Raw genomic sequence first — 23641 nt, 5'->3', positions numbered from 1 at the left:
ACTTGCTCCCAACCAGAGACTATAAGATTCTGAGTCTGCCTGAGGGCCTGAGAGTTAAATAATTTGTTCCAAATTATACTTCTTGTCAAGGGTAGAGTCAGAACCAGATCTGAGTTTGTCTAGTGTTTCTCTTTCTGCCCCTCATGCCTATCAGTTCCTACCTGACTCTAATCACCTTTTGGTGAAGAACTGGATTGGCTTGGACTCTGCTTAGACTTGGTCATTGGCCCTCTAAAGACCCTATCTCCTACCCTCTTTATTTGATTTTATTATCAATGGCTGACTTTATTTATTATTAATTTATTTAAATATTTATTTTATTTATTTGTTTGACTGCACTGGGTCTTCATTACGGCATGCAGGATCTCTAGATGCGGTGTGTGGAATCTTTTTAGTTGCAGCAAGTGGAATCTAGTTCCCTGACCAGAGATGGAACTCGGGCCCCTACATAGGGAGTTTGGAGTCTTAGCCACTAGACCACCAGGGAAGTCCCCCTGCCACTTTCTTGCTGACTCTCCACACCCCTTCAAGTTGGTGCCCCTTTCTTTCTGATGCCTTCTGTTGTCATTGGACACCACGGTGGTCCTCCCAACCTCCTTTTGAAAGGAGGTTGTCGTACTGGGACCTAATTGTTTTTTTTTTTTCCCACTGTCAAGTCAAACCATGGGCAGCAATTCATTGAGAATGTAGGGCTTGAGGTCAGAATAGGGAAGATCAAGGTTGGGGGTCAGAATAGAAAGACCATGGTTCTAGGTGTTAGTGATAAAGACTCTGCCTGTCAACGCAGGACATGCAAGAGATGTGGGTTTGATCCCTGGGTCAGGGAGATTCCCCTAGAGTGGGAAATGGCAACCCAGTCCAGTATTCTTGCCTGGGAAATCCCATGGACAGAGGAGCCTGGCAGGCTACAGTCCATGGGGTCTCCAAGACTTGGACATGACTAAGCACGCTTGCACCGCATGACTTTCTAGTGAGGAACCAAGTATACTATTCAACTGAACAGTCTGGAACCAATGATTTTTCTTTAAAATCTATAAAGGTAACCCTTTGGGCCTCTGCTCATCCTCTCTAAAGCAGAAAAAGTGAACCAAAAGATCCTAAGATTCCTTTTAGCCCTAAAATTCTATAACATCTGAATCTCTTGTTGTTGTTCAGTCAGCAGGTGTTTTGTTGAGAGCTTCCCCTGGAACCTGTGGATCATATAAGGGAAAGTAGCTTCAATCTACCTGGGAAGAGAAAATGAACAGAATCACCTGGTGGGCAATAGCGAATCCTAGAAAGGTCAGGTGGAGCACGGGCTGCACGTGGAGGAGGAGTTGGGAAGAGTGAGACCAGTGGGTGCCAGAAAATGGCTGGTGCCCGAGACTCAGAGGGGAATTAGATGCTTGATAGGACTTTGTTAGACACAAGAGAAGAGTTCAGAAAATGTGTGAATCCTGATTTTTCTTTTTGTTATTCTTTATTTTTTCTTGGCTGCACTGAGTCTTTGTTGGTGCACGAGGGCTTTCTTTAGTTGCAGCGAGTGGGGGCTACTCTCTAGCTGCAGTACGTGGACTCTAGGCCGTGCGGGATCAATAGTTGTGGATCACTGGCTTAGCTGCCCCGAGGCGTGTGGAATCTTCCTCGACCAGAAATGGAACCTGTATGTCCTGCTTTGGCAGGCAGATTCTTAACCCCTGGACCACCATGAAAGCCCTGAATCCTGATTTTTCAGTCTTCTGAAAAATTCTATAGGTTTTTTTATTTTGTTTTGTAGGCTCTCTGGCACCCCACTCCAGTACTCTTGCTTAGAAAATTCCATGGACGGAGGAGCCTGTTAGGCTGCAATCCATGGGGTTGCTAAGAGTCGGACACGACTGAGCGACTTCACTTTCACTTTTCACTTTCATGCATTGGGGGAGGAAATGGCAGCCCACTCCAGTGTTCTTGCCTGGAGAATCCCAGGGACAGGGGAGCCTGGTGGGCTACCATCTATGGGGTCGCACAGAGTCGGACATGACTGAAGTGACTTAGCATAGCATAGGCTCTCTTCTATTTTTTTTTTTTTCTTTGTTTGCTTGTTTTGACCACTCCATTGGCCTGTGGGACCTTAATTGCCCAACCAGGGACTGAACCCTTGCTTTCTGCAGCAGAAACATAGCGTCTTAACCACTGGACCACCAGGGAAATCCCCTCTACTCTTTCTATTATCTAGAAATTCTGAGATCATCTGTCACTGTTATTTGAGGGTCCTAGTAGCCCAAGGGGCAGTTAATTAGGAGGGAGGAGAAAATGGTATTCTTTTTCTTCTTCTCTAAAGTATAAAAAGTGTCTACCTGTGATATATGATATTCCCTGGTTAGTAGCACAGATGGCATTTTACGGCCTTGAGGTTGTTGTTGAATCAATTATTTCAGTCTCCATTTTGCCTGCCCTTTGAAAGCAGAATTTGAGAGTCTAAAAAAAGGAAGGAAAACAGATCTGTTGGAAGCATGAAACCAGCTCCTCATCCTCCTCCACAAAAGGGAAGAAATAGCCCTGAGCTAGTTTCTAAATAGGAATGTTCTGACAGTGAGAGAGAATTTAGAAAGTGCCAGGAGGAAGGGAAAACATGGAGCCCAATTTTGAAAGCCCACAGAGCGCAGGGTGGGTGCCAGAGAGACAGTCACACCTGTTACCTGCTGTCTCTTGCTTCCTGGCTCCAGCTTGCCCTCCTCTGCCAAACCTTCTCACTCGAGTTGTCCCTTCCTCACCCATTCAGATAGATACACAAATGACTGAAGCTCAGGAAAACACCTCTCCACTAATATGTAAATACACTCACATGGTAGCGATACATCCAAAGGATATTCATTTGTCACAAGCATGTTCATTCCTTCCAGCAAGCTTGAGCACCTGTAATATGCCATGTACAGCACTCTGCAGTGGAGAAGTCAAGGTGAATAAGACATAATTTCTGTCCTCAATGGTATATAACAACAAACCTATACAGATAAACACTGAGCTATAAGCCCAGAGGTGTACATATGCAAACATATATGTAATGTACACCCACTGGTATGTGAACTCATGAAATAAAAAAACAGAGCTACTCACTCATAAATTTCACAAGTTCTAATACTAGTAATGCTGAAATATTTGGAGGGAGGTTGTCCATTTTCCTATTTTTCCTTTGTCAGTTTTGTCATCGCCTTTCATATTCCAAAAATGATTTCACTTTATAGTTCCATTCTTTTCTTATTTTTTGCCTTTAAAAAATTATTTATTTTCTAAGATAAATTGTCTCACATGGAGAAACTGAGAAAAAGGGAAGTTTGCCCAAGTTATAAATAAAGTTACCCTTTCAGGTACAAAATCTGTCTCTTTATACTCAGTTGATAAAATGGAAAGACTGGCAATATTTAGTGATTGATCCTTTAATGATGTCTTTTTAAATTCATTTATTTTATTTTTGACTGTGCTGGGTTTTCATTGCTGTGCATGGGCTTTCTTTAGTTTTGGCAAGCAGGGGCCACTCTCTGGCTGCAGTGAGCAGGCTTCTCATTATGGTGGCTTCTCTTGTTGGGGAGCAGGGCTCTAGGGCATGCAGGCTTCAGTTCTTGTAGCGCTTGTGCTCAGTTGCACCTAGGCATGTGGAATCTCTTGGCACAAAGGATTGAGCCAATGTCCCCTGCATTGGCAGGCAGATATTTAACCACTGGACCATCAGGGAAGTCCTAATGATGTCTTTTTAATGGGTATTTTGAACCACAAAATATGAAATCATTCCATCTTTTTTTTTTTAATTGTAAGTATTTGAAGCAAGAAGAACTCTGCTTGGAAAATGGGTAACTATTTAAAGTATACTTGATTCTAAGTCAGAAAGAGAAAGACAAACACCATATGAATATCACTTATATGTGGAATCTAAACTGTGGCACCAATGAACCTACCCTCAAAACAGAAACAGACTCACAGACGTAGAGATCAGACTTGTGGTTGCCAAGCGGGAGGAGAGGAGGGAGCAGGACAGACCGGGAGTTTGGGGTTGGTAGATGCAAGCTATTACATTTAGAATGGCTAAGCAACAAGGTCCTACTGTATAGCACAGGGAACTATATCTAGTATCCTGGAATAAACCATAATGAAAAAGAACATTAACAAAGGAATGTATACAAATCTATATATCCATATCTAAGTTACTTTCACACTTCCTCAAAGGAAACACGGTCTCAATGACCATTGTCCATGATCAAAGTACAGTAAGTCCACTCTGCATGAATGAGTTCCATTCCAAAAGCGAATTCATAGGTCCCATTTGATCATAAATCCAACACAGTCAGCCTCAGTACCCAACTAACACAACTGGGTACACCTGCTGTTTGTAAGCTTGCTTCCAGACATCCTGGGCTTGAAATTAAAAAACTGCTCTACTGTACTGTAAAGTACACAAAAGCACAGCCACCTGTAGAGGATGGACACACATGACCGTGCACGCCAGACACACGTACTAATGTGATTGGACATGCAAACACACATTCGCATCTTTGAAAGTTCGAAACTCAAATGTTTGTATGAGGGGACTTACTCTATCCATCTCTGGCTAATGTGTATTGCTCATTAAATTCCTCTACAGTCTCATTGAGAGTCTCTTCCACCCAAGAGAACTGGAAACACGGTCATACAAAAATGTGTACACTAACGTTCACAGTGGCATTATTCATAATCATCAAATATGTAAACACTCAAACGTCCACTTGGTGAGAAATGGATAAACAAAATGGGGTCTAGCCAAACAACAGAATAGTACTCAGCCTTAAAGTGAAAGGCAGTTCCGTTTCAAGCTACTCATGAATGAACTTTGAAGACATTGTGCTGGGTGAAATAAACCAGACACAGAAGCACCAATATTGTTTGATTCCACTTTTATGAAGTTCTTAGAATAGGCAAATTCACAGAGAAAGAAAGTAAAATAGAGGTTACGAAGAAATAGGGACGTTGTTTAACAGGTAGAGTTTCAGCTTGAGTTTTAAAAACAGTTCTGCAGATGGATGTGGGGATGTTGCACAATAGTGTGAGTGTGCATCATGTCACTGAACTGTATACTTAAAAATGGTTAAATTTTAAAAAGCACGGGCAAGAAAAAAGAATGAAGTACTGATATATGCTACAACATAAACTTTGAACATAGTATGCTGAGTGAAAGAAACCAGACACCGAAGCCATCTAGCATATGATTCCATTTATATGACATATTCAAAGTAGACAAATCCATACAGACAGAAAATAGATGAGTGGTTTCTAGGGGCCAGGGAGCAGGGGAGGAGTGACTGACTGTAATGGGTATGGACTTTATTTTGGGGGGTAATGAAAACGTTCTGAAATTAGACAGTAGTGCTGGTTTTACAGCCTTGTGAATATATGAAAATGCTGGGTGGGGTGGTGTATGAATTGTACCTTAATTTAAAAAAATAAATCAGGATCCCTTTTAAAAAATTATGCTTTGATTTCTTTAAGTCTAGATGTATATAATGAACTTGAAATAGTCCATCTTTAAAGCATACAGTCAAAGCCTTCTTTCCTTTTAAGGGAGCATCTTTGCCCCAGAATATAGCAGTAGACAGAAAAGCCTACCCTGTGAGTTACTGAGATTCATTTTCCTGTATGTCTTAGTCCATTCCAGGTGCTATAACAAAACACTGGTGGGGGCGGGGGCTTATAAACAGCAGAAAACTTATTTCTCTTAGTTCTAGAGGCTGGAAAGTCCAAGATCAAGGTGCTAGCAGACTCAGTGTCTGCTGGGAACCTGCTTTCTGGCTCAGAGACTCTCCATGTGTCTTCACATGACAAAAGGGCTAAAGGTCACTCTGTAGACTCTTTAATAAAGGACACTAAACCCATTCATGAGGGCTTCCCTGGTGGCTCAGTGGTAAAGAATCCGCCTGCCAATCAGGAAACTCTGGTTCGCTCTCTGGGTCAGGAAGATCCCTTGGAATAGAAGTGGCAACCCACTCCAGTATTCTTGCCTGGGAAATCCCATCAACAGAGAAGCCTGGCGGGCTACAATCCATGGGGTCGCAAAGAGTCAGACACAACTGAGCGACTGAGCATGGATGCTCGCAATCCCATATGTGAATGCTCTCCCTCATGACCTAATCCTCTCAAAGGCCCCACCCACCTCCCTGGGTCATTACCACAGGGTTAGGGTTTCAATTTAGGAATTAGGGGTGACATAAACATTCAATCCATCATAAAGCTCTGTATCTTATTGTTCTTGTTTGTCTGATTTAGTCACCACTTCTTTTCTGTGCTGGTCTACAAGCTCCAGTCTAAAGATATTTACTAACCTAAAGAAGGAAAAAAAAGTCATGTACACAATGTTTCTGGAAGACTTTACATATCCCCTAGAGAAAGAAATGGCAACCCATTCCAGTATTCTTGCCTGGAAAACCCCATGGACAGAGGAGCCTGGCAGGTTACAATCGTGGGGTCGCAAAGAGTTGGACATGACTGATCGACTTCACTTTACTTTTACTTTTACAAGAAAAGGGGCAATATTGATTTCCTTCAGACAGGAAAACTGTCTAAAGGGTGGAAGAGACTCTTACCTGGAGAGCCTTTTGTGTCTTTTGAATTTTTAATCACGTGAATGTTTTTAATCATGTGAAGGTAATATCTATTCAAAATAATAATAAAATTTTATAAAATAAATTCACTAAAAATGGCAAAATGAGAAATACCCGAAATTTAAAATCTAGCTGTTTTTCTCATATTGTATTTGTGTTTTTAAACTAACTTTGTTACCAACAACTTAAAAAAGAGACTTATAAAAAAGCAAATAGATAAAATAAAAAGGGACATATTGAAAATGACTATATTTGCATTTTCATTCTACTTACTATGAATGTAAATCCCTAAATTAATAAAACCAGGGCTAATGTTCAGGCAGAATTCATTGGTATGGCTGAGCAGCCTCTGCTGATTTTGATTGGTTGATAGCATTGCCAGTTGTTCAACATTTTAAATATCACCCTAGATAAAATTCAAGGTCTTCAAACTTTTAAAAAGATCTTGTTAATTCTTTTCTTTTACCATAACTAATAGAAGCCTATATTTCAAAGGTCACTGATATTTGCAAAGATCACTAATTATCTCTCTACTCCAATCAGCCAAACTATAGGGTCAGGCATGGTTTTACCATGCTCCTTGTTGTACATTGCTTGATGCTATCAGGCATTTAATAAATATTTTCTAAATGAATAAATGGTACTCACTGGTTTTTCTCTTTTGCCCAACAACAAACTTATTCCATAAATTCACTAGATTATATGGTAATCTTTACACCTCCATGAAAGCCACAGGAATTAAGTTTGAAGGGGATATTTCCAGTTTATTTTTATTCAGTTTTCTCTCTCCAGTTTAGGTTTAGGCTTTATTTGTCTGTGTGTTTTATGAACAACATAACAGATTGATAGCATAAGGAATGCATTTTCAATTAAAAAAAAAAAGAAAGAAGTAAGTAAGCATACAGGTTTTTTTTTTGTTTGTTTTTAATTTTCCTTTATTTATGGTTGTGCTGAGTCTTCCTCGCTGCACAGGCTTTTCTATAGTTGTGGTGTACAAGCTTCTCATTGCCAGGGCTTCTCTTGTTGCAGAGACTGGGCTCTAGAGCCTTCCCGTTTAAGTTGTGGTGCATGGGATCAACACAGGCTCAGTAGTTGTGGCACACGGGCTTAGTTGCTCCGCTGCATGTAGGATCTTCCCAGTTCAGGGATCAAACCCATGTTACCTGCATTGGCAGGTAGATTCTTTACCACTGAGCCACCAGGGAAGCCCAAGGATACTGATTTTTAAACTTAGCATTACTTGGGATTTTCATTGTACGAGTCAAGTATTGGCTTTAAAGCTCAATCTCAGAAGTAAAGTCACTTTTAAAAACAATCTGGATAGTAAAGGGCAAGATGTAATGTGAAACCTATTCAATGATAGACAATCCAAAAAGTATTTTATATTTAGCCATGTGTGCATGCTCAGTCGTGTCTGACTCTTTTGTGACCCCATGAACTATAGCCCGCCAAGTTTCTCTGTCCGTGGGATTTTCCAAGCAAGAATATTGGCGTGGGTTGCCATTTTCTTCTCCAGGGGATCTTCCCAACCCAGGGATCAAACCCAGGTCTCCTGCATTGCAGACAGATTCTTTACCAGTTGAGCCACCAGTGAAGCCCAGGATAATATAACCAAAAAGCAAAAAAAAAAAAAAAAAATAACAGCCTCTTCCTTCATCTTGACCTCACTGCCTGAGAACTTTCCTTTCCTTGCCATTTGGTGTGCGATGAGTGGCGCTGATGCCCTAGCAATGGTCCTCACATCTTGAAAGTGCAGCAAGAATCCTTGTAACAACTACTCTGAAAATGGGATTTTCACAATCCTATTGTCAAGAAATCCCGAAAGGCATTAAAAGTAACTATAAAATATAATTATGATATGATATAAGATAGTATTGTTGCTGTTTAGTAACTAAGTCATGTCTGAGTCTTTTGCGACACCATGGACTGTAAACCCACCAGGCTCCTCTGTCCATGTGATTTCCCAAGCAAGAATACTGGAGCCAGTTGCCATTTCCTTCTTCAAGGGATCTTCCTGACCCAGGGATTGACCCCCTGTCTCCTGCTTGGCAGACGTATTCTTTTCCACTGAGTCACCAGTGATGGTCATATAAGATAGTATAGCATAAAATAATGTAGCACAATGTCATATACTAATTATATGATGTTAATATTAAAAAGGAACTAACTGTAAAATGAGGTATCATACATGGTACTAGGATAAGAAAACGGTCTTAGCTGCTCCCCTACCTCACACATTAGATACCTGGCTGTGATGGTATGGCTCTTTTTTCTTGAAGAGCTGAAGCAAGAGATGTGGGACAGATATATATATACTACTATATATATATAATAGATTTGAAAAAAAAACAAACAAACCCAGGAACCTACTGTATAGCAGAAGGAACTATATCCAATATTTATTATAACCTACAGCGGAAAAGAATCTAAAACAGAATATGTGTGTGTGTGTGTGTGTGTGTGTGTGTGTATACATATATAAATCAATATGCTAGATACCTAAAAGATTGTAAAATAACAATGCTTCAATTTAGCAATTTTTTTAAAAAAGAGAAAGATACTGGGCGATTACCAAATTCATGTACAGTTAATTCTTCCATGGATTATCTACTTTTTGGATTATTCCCAGCACCTTTTAAATTCCAAGGGGATTTCCCCCAGCTATTAAGCATTCTTCTCAGTCATCTACCCACCTTCAACTGGTAGAAGTTCAAGGAATGCAAATTCGTTTTCTATTAGACTAAATAAACACAATTAGAAAGGAGAAACCCCCAAGGCAAGAACACCTATCAAAGCCAAATATAAATTATCTTTGACTGTTATAATCAGGGAAATAAATGAGAAACCAATGTAATTATCTTTTTAATCTCTAGAGGAAAAGGTTTGAATGTTTTCTTTTATAGATTTCTTCAGCACTTTATAATCCTAATGTTCTTTTATATTCATTCTAAATCACTGTTCTTCAATCTGAGCCTGTTCTCTTCTTCTGGGCATCCGTGACAATAATTGAGCTGACCTCAATCCTTGCAAATGTGCTTCCTGTCCTTGTTAATGTACAAACATGGTAACTTTATGCTTTGTAATTTAATTATTGTATATCTAATGATTTACCCCTCATGCTTATTATTTTTAACATCACTATGATATGTTCTAACAGGGGTCCCCAACCTCTGGGCCACAGACCCATTGGTACCTCTCATCAGATCAGCAGTGGTATCACATTAGAAATAAAGTGCACAATAAATGTAATGCTGTAGTTTTTCCAGGAGTCATGTATGGATGCGAGAGTTGAACCATAAAGAAGGCTGAGTGATGAAGAATGGATGCTTTTGAACTGTGGTGTTGGAGAAGACTCTTGAGAGTCCCTTGAACTGCAAGGAGATCAAACCAGTCAATCCTAAAGGAAGTCAGTCCTGATTATTCATTGGAAGGACTGATGCTGACGCTGAAACTCCATACTTGGGCCACCGGATGTGAAGAGCCGACTCATTAGAAAAGACTGATGCTGGGAAAGATTAAAGGCAGGAGGAGAAGGGGACGACAGAGGACCAGAGGGTAGGAAAACATCACTGACCCAATGGAGGTGAGTGTGAGCCAGCTCCAGCAGATGGTGAAGGACAGGGAAGTCTGGCATGCTGCAGCCCATGGAGTTGCAGAGTCAGACATGACTGAGTGACTGAACTACAATAAAATGCAATGCGCTTGAATCACCCCGAAGCCATCCCTCCCTGCCTGTTCCCCCCGTCCATGGAAGAATTATCTTCTATGAAACTGGTCCCTGGTGCCAAAAAGTTTGGGGACCACTGTTTATAACATTCGCTACCATGAGTACAATGAGTCATACACTCTTTTAGGAATTTTATACATATTTTCATTTCTTTAATCTTCCCAGTAACTCTAAATTTCGATATAATTATTCAATCAATGTGTAAAGGAAGAAATTAAGAGATTCTTAGTGAGACTCTGAATGGCCTCACTCCCAAAGCCCCCATGCATCCTTTTTTTTTTTTTTGATTAATTTTTTTAAAATTTTATTTTATTTTTAAACTTTACATAATTGTATTAGTTTTGCCAAATATCAAAATGAACCCATCACAGGTATACATGTAATGCCGTATTTTCTCTTATCATGTTGCTGAGCTGATTCACTATTGTGAGGCATTTGGGGTTATTTCTGATTTACTATAGTGATAATTATATCTCATAAACATTTCTTTCCTCATCATCCTGGGTCCCCACATAGCTCAGTTTCTACAGAGTAGCATGTAGCACTGCCCAAAGTAATTTTAAAGATGAATACCAATTTTCATGTTGTCTCTCAAAGAAAAATCACAGGGGAGTCAATTCAGAACTCATAACACTACTTACCAGATCCCCTTTCTTCATTCCCCAGTTCTCTCACACTCTATAACTGCTGGAAAGGCAGTTACAGTCTGAACCGCCACAAACTGCCTACATGCCAAAACCCTGCAGCTCTCCTGTCTCCATATGCCCCCCACTGGCTCCTTGTTTTAGAGATCACTGCAGCATCGTGGGCTGGTCCTTCCCCTGGCCCTCACCACTCTGGTCTGGCTTCTCTATCATTCTAATAACCCATCCCCAAAGGAAAGAAGTCTCATGTTAGTTAGAAATATGGACTGTGCAGAAACAGGCGGAGAGGAAATCTGGGAACATTCATACATGAATACATTTTATTCACTTATTTGTAAATTAAGGTTTCTGATTTTTTTTTTTTTTTCATTTGAGAGTCCCCCCTCCCCCTTGAATGATAGTGTCCAAAGTGAGATTGATGAGCGCTGAAAAGATCTGGTAACAGTGAATAGTTTTTGTTTTATTTAAAAATCTTTGGTTTGGCTGCACTGGGTCTTTGTTGCAACACAGGCTTTCTCCAGTTGTGGAATGTGGGCTCTTAGTTCCCCGAGCAGGTTATCAACCCTAGTCCCTTGCCTTGGAAGGCAGATTCTTTTTATTTATTTGTTTATGGTTGAGCTGCGTCTTCATTGCTGTGTGCGGGCTTTCCCTAGTTGTCGTGAGCATGGGACCATTCCTCCCTACTTGAAGGATGCAGTCTTCCTACTGCAGTGGCTTCTCTGGTTGCAGAGCACAGGCTCTAGGGTGCTTGTGCTTCAGGGGCTGTGGCATGTGGGCTCAGGAGTTGTGGCTCTCAGGCTTACTTGCCTTGCAGCAGGTGGAATCATCCCAGACCAGGGATGGAACCCATGTCCACTGCACTGGCAGATTCTTAACCACTGGACTTCCAAGGAAGTCCCACAATGAATGGTTTTAATCAAGTACTCCAACTAATAAAAAAAAATAGATCCTATTATTACAAAGAAGTTGACTTGTCATAAGGCTTAAAATACATTTTTACTTTATATGCCTTTTTTTTTTTTTAAAGGGCTTCCCTGGTGGCTCAGATGGTAAAAGCATCTGCCTGTAATGCGGGAAACCCAGGTTCAATTCCTGGGTTGGGAAGATCCCCTGGAGAAGGAAATGGCAATCCACTCCAGCACTCTTGCCTGGAAAATCCCATGGACAGGGAAGCCTGATAGGCTACAGTCCATGGGGTCACAAAGAGTTGGAAATGCCTTCACTTTCACTTTCATGCCTTTTTAGGTGGTCAATGTATTTTATGATTAAAAGTAAAGTATTATAAAATTCTGATTACTTTATACTAACTAGCAGATACCTATTGGTGAAATGCAATAGTGTATAAAATACAGGTAGCCCCAAACTTTCCTGTTTTCTCTTCTCTAATGGACTAAAGAAGAAAAACAGAGGTTTAGACTCTGATAACAGCTCCTTCCGCTGCTAGCTGTTCCCATAAGAACCTTTCTTTTGATTTTGGCCAGCTCTCACGCTCTCATCTTTGATGAGTCACTAATCTTGGGACTGGTTTGGGGTCATCACTGGGGAAAATTGTGAAGTAACCCAAGCGTTTGTTTGGTATGCCCTAGATTGCTTTGGCATGTACTTCCTGTCTCTGGCACTCTTTTTTTTTTTTTTTCCCAGGTCCTCCTATCAACTTTTCCTTTCCAATCATATCAATCATTTACATATTAGTAGGAGTTTAACTCGGAGAAGGCGATGGCACCCCACTCCAGTACTCTTGCCTGGAAAATCCCATGAGCTGAGGAGCCTGGTAAGCTGCAGTGCATGGGGTCGCTAAGAGTCAGACACAACTGAGCGACTTCACTTTCTTTTTTCACCTTCATGCATTGGAGAAGGAAATGGGAACCCACTCCAGTGTTCTTGCCTGGAGAATCCAAGGGACGGGGGAGCCTGGTGGGCAGCCGTCTATGGGGTCGCACAGAGTTGGACACGACTGAAGCGACTTAGCAGCAGCAGCAGCAAGACTTTAACTGGAGCTTCCCAGGTGGTGCTAGTGTTTAGTAAAGAATCCACCTGCCAATGCAGGAGACCCAAAAGACACAAGTTCGATCCCTGGGTCGGGAAGATCCCTAGGAATAGGAAATGGCACCTCATCCCAGTATTCTTGCCTGGAAAATTCCATGGACAGAGGAACCTAGCGGGCTCAGCAAAGAGTCAGACAAGAGTGAGTGACTGAGAACACACACACACACAGGACTTTAACCCTATATACTCCCCCTTCTCAGAGATATTTGCTTGTATTGCCTTATCTCTAATTGTGAATGCAAAGGTTTGTTTCTGGTCCTGGAGTTTTAATCACTAATGAGCTGATGTAAACTATGGGCGAAGACTGACTGCCCAGGTGTCTTCTCTTATGGTTGTACAGACAGTCCGTGGCTTAAGATGCTTTGGCTTAGCAACTTTTTGGCTTTACAGTGATGCAAAAGTGATAGACGTTCAGTGGATACCATATTTAAAATTTTGTATTTGGGTTTTTTTGGGGAGGGGTGGCTAGCCATGTGCAGTAGGATACTTATTTATGGTTCTGGGCAGCCACTGAGCCACAGCTCCCAGTCAGCCACTCGGTCACAAGAGTACAGGCCAAATACACTTAAAACCATCAGTACCCAGACAGCCATTCTGGTTTCACATTCAGTGTGCTTGTATACATGCTAAGTTGTGTCAGTCATGTCCAACTCTGTGCAACCCCATGGCCTGTAGCCCACCAGGCTCCTCTGTCTATGGAACTCTCCAGGCAAGAATACTGCAGTGGGTTGCCATTCCCTTCTCCAGGTGTAGTAGTCAATAAATTACATGAACTAGTCAACGCTTTCTTCTAAAATAGGCTTTGTGGTAGATGATTTTGCCCAACTGTAGGTTCATGTGAGGGCTTCCCTGGTGGCTCAGTGATAAAGAATACCTCTGTCAATGCAGAGACTCAGGTTTGATTCCTGGGTCAGGAAGATCCCATGGAGGAGGGCACGGCAACCCACTCCAGTATTCTTGCCTGGAGAATCCCATGGACACAGGAGCCTGCTGAGCTACAGTCTATGGGGTCACAAAACAGCTGGACATGACTTTGCGACTAAACAACAGCAAGGAGCATCAGGGTTCATGTAAGCGTTCTGAGCACGTTAAGGTAGACTGGGCTAAGCTAGGATGTTTGGTAGGTTAAGTGTATTATGTGCATTTTTAATTTATGATACTTTCAACTTATGGTGGATTAATTGGGATATAGCCCCATCAGAAGTTAAAGATCTACATTTTACAAGTCTGTATATATTCTCAGTTTACGACTATGACCAGCTCCCAAATTTTTCTGTAACTCCAAGTTTTGAGGTCAAGTGCATGTCTATGTCCACACCGGCCTTGCTTGGGCTCACACACACACATGTGAGAAAGAACAGGTAGGTGGAAAAACATGGGGTGTACTTGTTAGGGAAAGAAATGCATGCAATTCGTTAAGAATAAGTTACTAAACTCACTTTCTATGCAGTTCTTTATCTCTTTCATAATGCGTCTCTGGTGTCAGACTAAACCTGGAGCTTTTTTGTTTGTTTGCTTGTTTTTTGCTTTGCTTTTTTTTTTTTTTCCAGTTTGACAAATGGATGGACACTCAGAGGAGAAAAATCCTGACAGTCCTGTTAGAACGCTGCTCCCTGTCACAGCAAAAGTTCTGCTGTTAAAAGCTTCAGGAGAAAATTCCAGCAGAAGCTCTGGATTTTACGACCAAGCTCCCAAAGGTGTTATCTTTATACATCTTTTCTTTCCTGGACCCCCAAAGCCTTTGTCACTGTGCACAGGCACAGATAAAGAAGCAGGGTTCGGTGTTTTGTAAAGACAGCCTAGAAAACACTGAACCTTGAGGGAAAGAAGAAAACATGCATACAAAACCGAGCACCGACAAGATGCTCACCGCGTTTCGTTTGCACAGTTTGGATTGGCCCCATCTCTTTGTGTCTGGCTGTGCAGTTAGTGCTCAAAGGGGAGAAAAAGTAAGCCATTGCTCAGTGTCCATAAAATAGTATTAGCCAGTTGGGGAAATATATACACATGTATATAATGGTTCATCATCAGAATAGCCTTATATTGCACAGCAGAGGACCATAGTAAAACTTAAGAGTGTAGAGTGCAGGCCATTCATAAATAGAAAAGCATGAAATAAGGTGCTAATGTGATAAATACAGAAGCATGTGAGACTAAAGGAGTTCAGAGTGGGCAAATGTGCTCACAGGTTGGAAAAGCATCTGACCATTATTTTCTTACAAATAATTTCACAGTGTATTCAAGTAATTTTTTAAGATATAAAATTGATAGTCATTTTGTTGATTTCTTTTCATAGTCTAGAAAGACCAGAAATTCCCTGTTACTGTGCATTCACAGGGTAACTTTAGTTTTTAAAATTAAGAAAATGAAAAAAAAATTAAGAAAATGAATGCAGTAAGATAGATGACGTATTTAATAATTGGTGCTGGGACAATTGGGCAGTATCTGAAAAAAAATTCTAGAAGGATAAAAGATTGATATGAAATTATGGAAAACCATTCCCTACTCAAAGGAGGGAATTCCCTGGTCCAGTGGTTAAGTCTCTGCTCTTTCACTGCTGAGGGCAGAAGTTCAATCCCTGTTTGGGAACTAAGATCCTGTAAGCCACCAGGCATAACTAAAGGGGAAAAAATGTAATTAAAGGAAATCTAGGGAAGGAAGACTTTGTGAGTAATCTATAATATTCAGAGCCTCAAGAGAAAATGTATAACTTAAAATCTTTATTTATTTTATACATTTTGTATATATATTATATATGATTTATATATAAAGAAAGCAAGATTTTAAGTTGTGATTATAAAAGTTAAAATTTTCTCCGTTGAGAAGAAAACTGTAAATAAATACAGACAGTAAACAGGAGGGAGCTCCCTGGGAGTGGTTAGGACTCAGTGCTTTCACTGATGAGGGCTCAGGTTCAGCCCCTGGCCGGGAGACTATGAACCCACAAGCTGCTGCAGTGTGGCCCCCCAAAATTAAAATAAACCGGGGGAAAACATATTGCCAGCAAAGGGGTAATTTTCTTATTTTTTAAAGAACGATTATAAATCTACATTAAGAAGAAAAAAAAAGCAAAGCCTAGCAGAAAAATGAGCAAAGGAATTGAACAAATAGTTCACAGAAAGAAAAGCAGATATTTCGAAAATAGATAAAATGCTCAGCCTCATTTTCATGCCATCGTTTGTGACTCAGATGGATTGAGTTTCTTTTTTTAGTTTCTTTTTTAATGATAACATTTTATATTGTTAGGGGTGTGGGGAAACAAGCACCTTCATATGTTGCACCTTCATAGATAAATTGATGCAAACACCAAGGAGAACAATTTGGTAGTACCCAATTTTTAAATAAAGATTCCTGGACATTCCCTGGCGATCCAGTGGCTTTCACTACCAAGGGTGTGAGTTTGATCCCTGGTGGGGGAACTGAGATCCTGCAAGCCATGAGACATGGCTAAAAACTTTAAAAATCTTTTTAATTAAAAAAAAACAAGATTACCTTTGGCCAGTAGTTCCACTTCTTGGAATTTGTCTGATGGGTATACTTCAACACATGCAAAATGTATGTCTATATAAGAATATTGCATCATTGTTTGTAGTAGCAAAAGGTTGGAAACAATGGAAATGTCTGCTAATAGCAGACTGGTTGCAACTATCTCCTCAATATATCATCAATAAAACAACAAAGGTGCAGAATTATCCTACCACTTTGGAAGAATAAAAGAATGTATCCATATTTGTTGCTCTTCTGGAATGGCACACAAGAAGCCAGTAACAATGGTTACATTCACAGAGGGAAATGAGTGGCTATATGACAAGGATGAGAGAGGCTTTTTTTTTTTTTTTACTTTTTTTACAGTGTGCCCCTTGGTATCTTTGAATTTAGTATTGATGTACACATATTATTCTAAAATTGAAACAATTTGTTTTTTAAAAAAACATAGTGTTTTAAATGCCCAGTAATAGAGTATCATTCTGCCATATAAAGAATTATTAGGCAGTCATTAGAAAACATGTTTTGGAAGAACAGAGATGCTTATTATGTGTAAAATGAAGAAAGCATGATTTTAAATTGCATGCAGTTTCCCAATTTTGCTCTCATATATACCTGAAAAACAGAAAGGAAAATAACTCTACCAGCTTGTTGATAATGTTTGGTCATCTCTGATTGACAGGGTTCTGGGTATTGTTTTTCTTCAGGTTTCTCAGAATTTTCCATGTTTTTCACAATGAGAATGTTATCATTCCAGGGAGATGTGATACGAAATAGATAATCTTATCATCTATGTGTACCATATGTCAATCTTGGTAGATTTCAACATTTTATTTTATTTCCCAGAACTGACTGTGAGGCAATTGTTCTTTAGCTAGATTTAAAGTAAACAATAAAGTCATTGCACCAAGATGAGCTTTGAGCTGTTTGAAAATGTGGTGGCGGTTGTCTTACAGTTTTGAAAGAGCTTCCCCACCCTCAACTTTCCTCATTCCTGTTTAGTTTTAAACAAACAAAAAGCAGCAAAAATCAAAAACAAAGCAAAATTTTATCTATCCCCTGTGCAGGGGAGGGGGAACCCCAACTTAACTACCCAGGTCTAAACCCGATCTAAGTCAAAAGAGGAAAAGGATGAGAGTTGAGAAAAACTTTCTCCTCATCCCCTCCCTCCCAAACCCCAGATCTTGATTGAATTAACTAACCATATGAGGATTAAGGGCAGTGCAGTTTCATTCTGGGTTGCACAAAGTGGTTGTGATCTCTGTTTCTGCCTGCAGTGTTGTATAAGATCCTCTAAGCCTTTTCCTCCATCTAGATCCTGAACCTACTGTTTCTCCTATTTGTGCCCCACCTCTGCTTCCCTCTCCTCTACATGTCTTATCTTCAGCCCATAAAATAATCCTGGACATAACACACTGGCCACCTGATGCGAAGAGCTGACTCATTTGAAAAGACCCTGATGTTGGGAAAGACTGAAGGCAAGAGGAGAAGGGGACAACAGAGGATGAGATGGTTGGATGGCATCACCAACTCAATGGACGTGAGTTTGGGTAACTTTGAAACTCCGTACACAATGGATGGAAGGAGGGAGGAAGACAGACAGATAGATAAACAGATGGATGGGTAGTGAGTTCCATTACAGAGTGTTCTGCTCCTTTTGGGGGCACTCAAACATTATTTATTATTGAGTTAACCTTGAAAAAGAGGCCAGTTTTCCAAAGATGAAATGAATGTGAAGACTAGCTACCATCTCTGCAATTCATGTTAAGAGATATGGAATGCCTAGTCTGAACTTTATATATGGACTTGACTCTAGTTTCTACTAAGACTTATTTAAAACCTGGAATAAATTATTTTAAAAACTACTACACATAATAGGGTCACCTCCACCATTTGCTGGATATGTAGGATTGACCATAATGCTATGAAAGTGGAATGTACAGAATACTTTTTAAAAAAATGTATTAATTTGGCTGCACCAGGTGTCAGTTGCAGCACGTGGAATCCAGTTCCCTAACTAGGGATCAAACCCTGGCCCCCTGCACTGAAAGCATAGAATCTTAGCCACTAGACCACCAGGGAAGTCCCCAGGACAAATACTTACTGCTTCATTGAATCTTCATTGAATCTTATTTAGGACACATCAATATAGTATTAGTCATTGTGTTCCCTTTATATATTTAGGTAAATCATAAGCATGGAGGGAAAACAGAGGCATATCATGAAAAAAATAAGCAATGTGCCAACTGGAGTTTCTGTAGCCTTCATACAATGTTCATATGCAGACTCCCAGAGATCCTTCAGTTCAATTCAGTTCAGTCACTCAGTCGTGTCTGACTCTTTGTGACCCCATGAATCGCAGCACACCAGGCCTCCCTGTCCATCACCAACTTCCGGAGTTTACCCAAACTCACATCCATTGAGTTGGTGATGCCATCCAACCATCTATTCCTCTGTTGTCCCCTTCTCCTCCTGCCTTCATTCTTTCCCAACATCAGGGTCTTTTCAAATGAGTCAGCTCTTTGCATCAGGTGACCAAAGTAATGGAGTTTCAGCTTCAACATCTGTCCCTCCAATAAACACCCAGGACTGATCTCCTTTAGGATGGACTGGTTGGATCTCCTTGCTGTCCAAGGCACTTTTAAGAGTCTTCTCGAACACCACAGTACAAAAGTATCAATTCTTTGGCGCTCAGCTTTCTTTATAGTCCAACTCTCACATCCATACATGACTACTGGAAAAACCATAGCCTTGGCTAGACGGACCTTTGTTGGCAAAGTAACATCTCTTCTTTTTAATATGCTGTCTAAGTTGGTCATAACTTTCCTTCGAAAGAGTAAGCATCTTTTAATTTCATGGCTTCAATCATCATCTGCAGTGATTTTGGAGCCCAGAAAAATAGTCAGCCACTGTTTCTCCATCTATTTTGCCATGAAGTGATGGGACCGGATGCCATGATCTTAGTTTTCTGAATGTTGAGCTTTAAGCCAACTTTTTCACTCTCCTCTTTCATCAAGAGGCTCTTTAGTTCTTCTTGACTTTCTGCCATAAGGGTGGTGTCACTTGCATATCTGAGGTCATTGATATTTCTCCCAGCAATCTTGATTCCAGCTTGTGCTTTCTCCAGCCCAGCATTTCTCATGATGTACTCTGCATATAAGTTAATAAGCTGGGTGACAATATACAGCCTTGATGTACTCCTTTTCCTATTTGGAACCAGTCTGTTTTTCCATGTCCAGTTCTAACTGTTGCTTCCTGACCTGCATACAGGTTTCTCAAGAGGCAGGTCAGGTGGTCTGGTATTCCCATCTCTTTCAGAATTTTCCACAGTTTGTTGTGATCCACACAGTCAAAGGCTTTGGGATAGCCAGAGATCTTTAGGAAGTTCCAAAGTCTTATCTGAAGCTTAGTTTCCCCATTTGCAAGGGGAGAATATTAATTATACTACCCTTCAGGTTGTGACAAGGATGGTTAATAGGTGCTCAATAAATATTAGTTGACTTGGATTCTGTCTGAATTAACATAAAAAAAAGAAAAGAAAAGAAAAAGTGTTACCCAAAGCCAGTGCTCTGTGAGAACCTGGAGGGATGGGATGGGGAGGGAGGTGGAAGTGGTGTTCAGGTTGGAGGGGACACATGTATACCTATGGCCAATGTATGGCAAAACCATCATAATGTTGTAATTATCCTCCAATTAAAAAAAAATCTTCCTGCCTTGTTAGGAAGCACTTAAGGTAAGAGGTAACTTGGTTGTGATTTGGAAAAAAGGACCAAAAAGAAACTACTTGTGAATTCCAGGCCTGGTTTATCAAGTTAAAATTATGTTTGCTCTGATTCATTCATGAATGAATCCATGAATCCACTTCCCCAGTGGCTCAGTGGTAAAGAACCCACCTGCAGTGCAGAGAAGTAGATTCGATCCCTGGGTCAGGAAGATCCCTTGGAGGAGGGCATGGCAACCCACTCCAGAAAAAAAAATAAAGAAGTTCTCTCAGTACCAGGGTGACGGCTCAAAACCTAGAGAAAGTGGACATGTAACCTGAATAGTTTTTTAACATTGTTTCTCCAGGTGAGCTGGCATTGGAAGAATTTAACTGAACTGGATCACCTCTGGATGCTAAAATGTTTACGGTTTAACTGGTATATCAATGTCTCCCCAACTCCCTATGAGCAGGGTGTATGGAAGAAGCATTATATTCAAATGGTGAAAGAACTCCATGTTACCAAGCCCAAGGTAAATTTAGGAAAAGAAGAATTCCTAACACCAGCTACTTAGGAATTCTAGAACTAAGTTGGAGAAGGCCATTGTTTCAAAAGAAATATACCATGACTTCAAAATTCCCTTGTTCTAAGAACTTAACAGCTCTTTTCAAGATATCCATGTTAGTTGAAAGTAATCTGACACTCACAAACCACAGTTCCACCAGGTTATGACTTGGAGCTCCTCATTCTCTCCAGATTCCTGGATTTCTGTGTCTCTGATGCCTACAGTACACAATTCTGACACTGGGATTCTGTGGGTAATGTGCAGTATTTATTACCTATGGGTCATCAAATTTTACTTAACTAATTCAAATTTTCTGTGATTCTACCAGGCAAACTGAATGTTTATGTTTCTATCATTAATAAAGAAAAGTTTGCAAAAAATTAGTAATTAGGAAATGGCATAATGGGCATATTAAAGTTCTTTTCACTTTAGAAACTAGCAATGTAAAGTCCTTACATAGAATTGTAAACAGTAAATAGTATGAGCATAAATTTTTCTAGTGGTTTTCTATGCATTGCAACCAAAGTTTATGTTCATTCTTATAGTCACAGTTAATTAGATAACTTATGGGAAATTTGTATGAGCTTTTTCTTTATGGCATGATCTATATACATGCACAGTTGTGCATCGTGTTGTATAATAGAAGAATTCCTGAAAATTATGTGTAAATTACAATTTTAAAATTATTTTTAAAACCACGGGAATTTTTTTTATTTATAGAAAAGCTGCAGTGAGTCATTTTTGGAGAATCCTTTTGAAAGATAAATAGTTGGCTCTTAACATGCTGATTTACGTTTCATTTTATTGTGTTTACTTGAAGTAGAAACCCTCTACATTTAATATAGTAATAAACTGCATAATTAATATTGTTATAATTACAATGATAAAAGCAGTCTTTCTGATTTCAGTGATGGCTGTTCTTCATGAGAATTTCTTTTAAAAAGAAAAATGTAAAGTGCAGTGGTGGAAGAGTTATTTTAAAAATTACACTACCTATGACTCCTTTTATCACAAGGCTTTCCTTAACTCTCATTCAACATCACTCATAGCCAGGGAAAGGCTTCAATAGCTGACACGTGGGCTGTTCTGGGACAGAGGAGAGAAAAGTGATCAACCAGGTTGTAGAATGAAAAAAGGTTTTGAGTATTGTATGTAATACTGATTTTAATACTTGGTCTTCAACAATAACTCTTTTTCCAGAAACCATTTATGCACTTCCCTGGTGGCTCAGATGGTAAGGAACCCACCTGCAATGCAGGAGATGCAGGTTTGATCCCTGGGTTGGGAGGATCCCCTGGAGAAGAGAATGGCCACCCACTCCAGTATTCTTGCCTGGAGAATCCCCATGGTTGGAGGAGCTTGGTGGGCTACAGTCTGCAGGATCATAAAGAGTCGGACATGATTGAGCAACTGTTGGGGGCCAGCGTGAGGCACTCCGCCCGTGGCAAGGGTCATGAGGAAGGAGGCTCGACATACACAAAGGCAGGATCGAGCCCCAGGAGTCCCCCTGGAAATCCTCGAGCATCTACCCCCATAACCAGAGCCTGCCTACTTTACTACTTTGTACTCTCACCTACACCTCTGACTTTATGGGGGGCTGTCCCCCACCACCTCCTTCAGAGAAGGAGTTAACTTAGAGCTCCAGTTAACAAAAACTCCTGGGTGCGACAAGGGTGTTTTAACCTACAAACTCCTCTGAAGGTTCCCTAGCCTGCCTGACAGGCTTGTCGGGCCACATGTGATTGCTCACAGCCTCCCAACCGTGAGAGGCACGAGATGCTTTAAACCTTCTAAAAACAGGTTCCCTAGAAAAGTTAGAAAACCATTAGTATAAGTATAGTGGGCTGATTAGAAATTGTATTGGTGAAGGGTTTTTCATTTGTTGAGCCAATGTTTGTTGCTAAGTCTCCACATTCCCTGCCCTTACACACATTAATGAATATATAGAAGAAATAAGTATTAACCTTTGATATTAATCACGTTAGACCTTAGGCTAAGTAAATTCTTTCCTTAATTAAAACCCACTACACCCTCACCCTATAGGAATGTAACTTTATCTGGTACCTTCGGAAGGTGGAGTCTTTTTGAAGAATAATCACCCCTGGAGAAATAAGTGTCCTGGTTGACTGACTGCTGTCACAAGGAGAGGGTCATAAATTGTCAGCAGGCCCCCTGGCCAGAAGATGATGTAACACCCCTAAGACCTCTGTATACATTTGTATGAAGCACCTGACTTTGATAAAAGTCAGGACTGCTGACCCCACATGACTTTTGTATAACACCTCAGTGTATAAAAACAGACCCTGGAAAATAGAGAATTGGGATCAGTTTCTCGAAATACTGGTCTCCCCATGTCGCTCTCTCTCTCAAACTCTGGCTGAGTCTCCATCTGGAGTGTGGAACCCGCCATGCTTACTAATTATGCCTGGGCTTCTAAGATCCGAACCAGGAGGCCTCAGTGTCTCCTCTCCTTTGGGAGAATGGAAGGACGCCTGTGGCCTACATAAGTGGTGCAAGCTTCTCGTCTTGAAGTTTTATTGGTCTCCCGCGTAAACCAAGCTACTCAGCCTCTTTTCTCCACTGAATTTTCCTACTGAGCTATCCTCATTCTATTACTCTTTACATCTCTAATTAATATCTAATTGAGGCTATTGTATCCTTATCCTCGCCGACGCCGTCCCCACTTCGAACTCCCTGGATCAGCTGGGGCTGGACCTTGGCAAGCAACTAACACACACATATTTTAAGATGATGAATAGTTCTGATACAAGAAAATTGCCACATTGTTGCTTAGTATTTCATTTCTTTAGGGAGTAGTTTGTTATAGTAAATTTCAGTTTTTCTATTAAAGAAAAAATTGGTAAATTAAACCTGGTAAGATATAAAAA

The 23641-nt window shown here is 40.4% G+C and overlaps 1 long non-coding RNA gene across 2 annotated transcripts; it reads left to right on the top strand.

Annotated features, from left to right (window-relative positions):
• Positions 1–14193: 14193 nt before the first annotated feature.
• Positions 14194–21989, top strand: LOC113885025. Of its 2 annotated transcripts, XR_003509102.1 has the most exons (3): positions 14194–14698; positions 20556–20720; positions 21954–21989. It is a non-coding gene; the product is annotated as an uncharacterized LOC113885025 (long non-coding RNA). The 2 variants fall into 2 exon arrangements; XR_003509101.1 differs by lacking the exon at positions 21954–21989 and having other exon boundaries at positions 20556–21642.
• The last annotated feature ends 1652 nt before the right edge of the window (positions 21990–23641 follow it).

Source organism: Bos indicus x Bos taurus, chromosome 27 (assembly GCF_003369695.1).
Source record: "Bos indicus x Bos taurus breed Angus x Brahman F1 hybrid chromosome 27, Bos_hybrid_MaternalHap_v2.0, whole genome shotgun sequence".
NCBI lineage: Eukaryota > Metazoa > Chordata > Mammalia > Artiodactyla > Bovidae > Bos > Bos indicus x Bos taurus.
The sequence above is the reverse complement of the archived record's forward strand: the minus strand, read 5'-3'. Positions and strand labels throughout refer to the sequence as shown.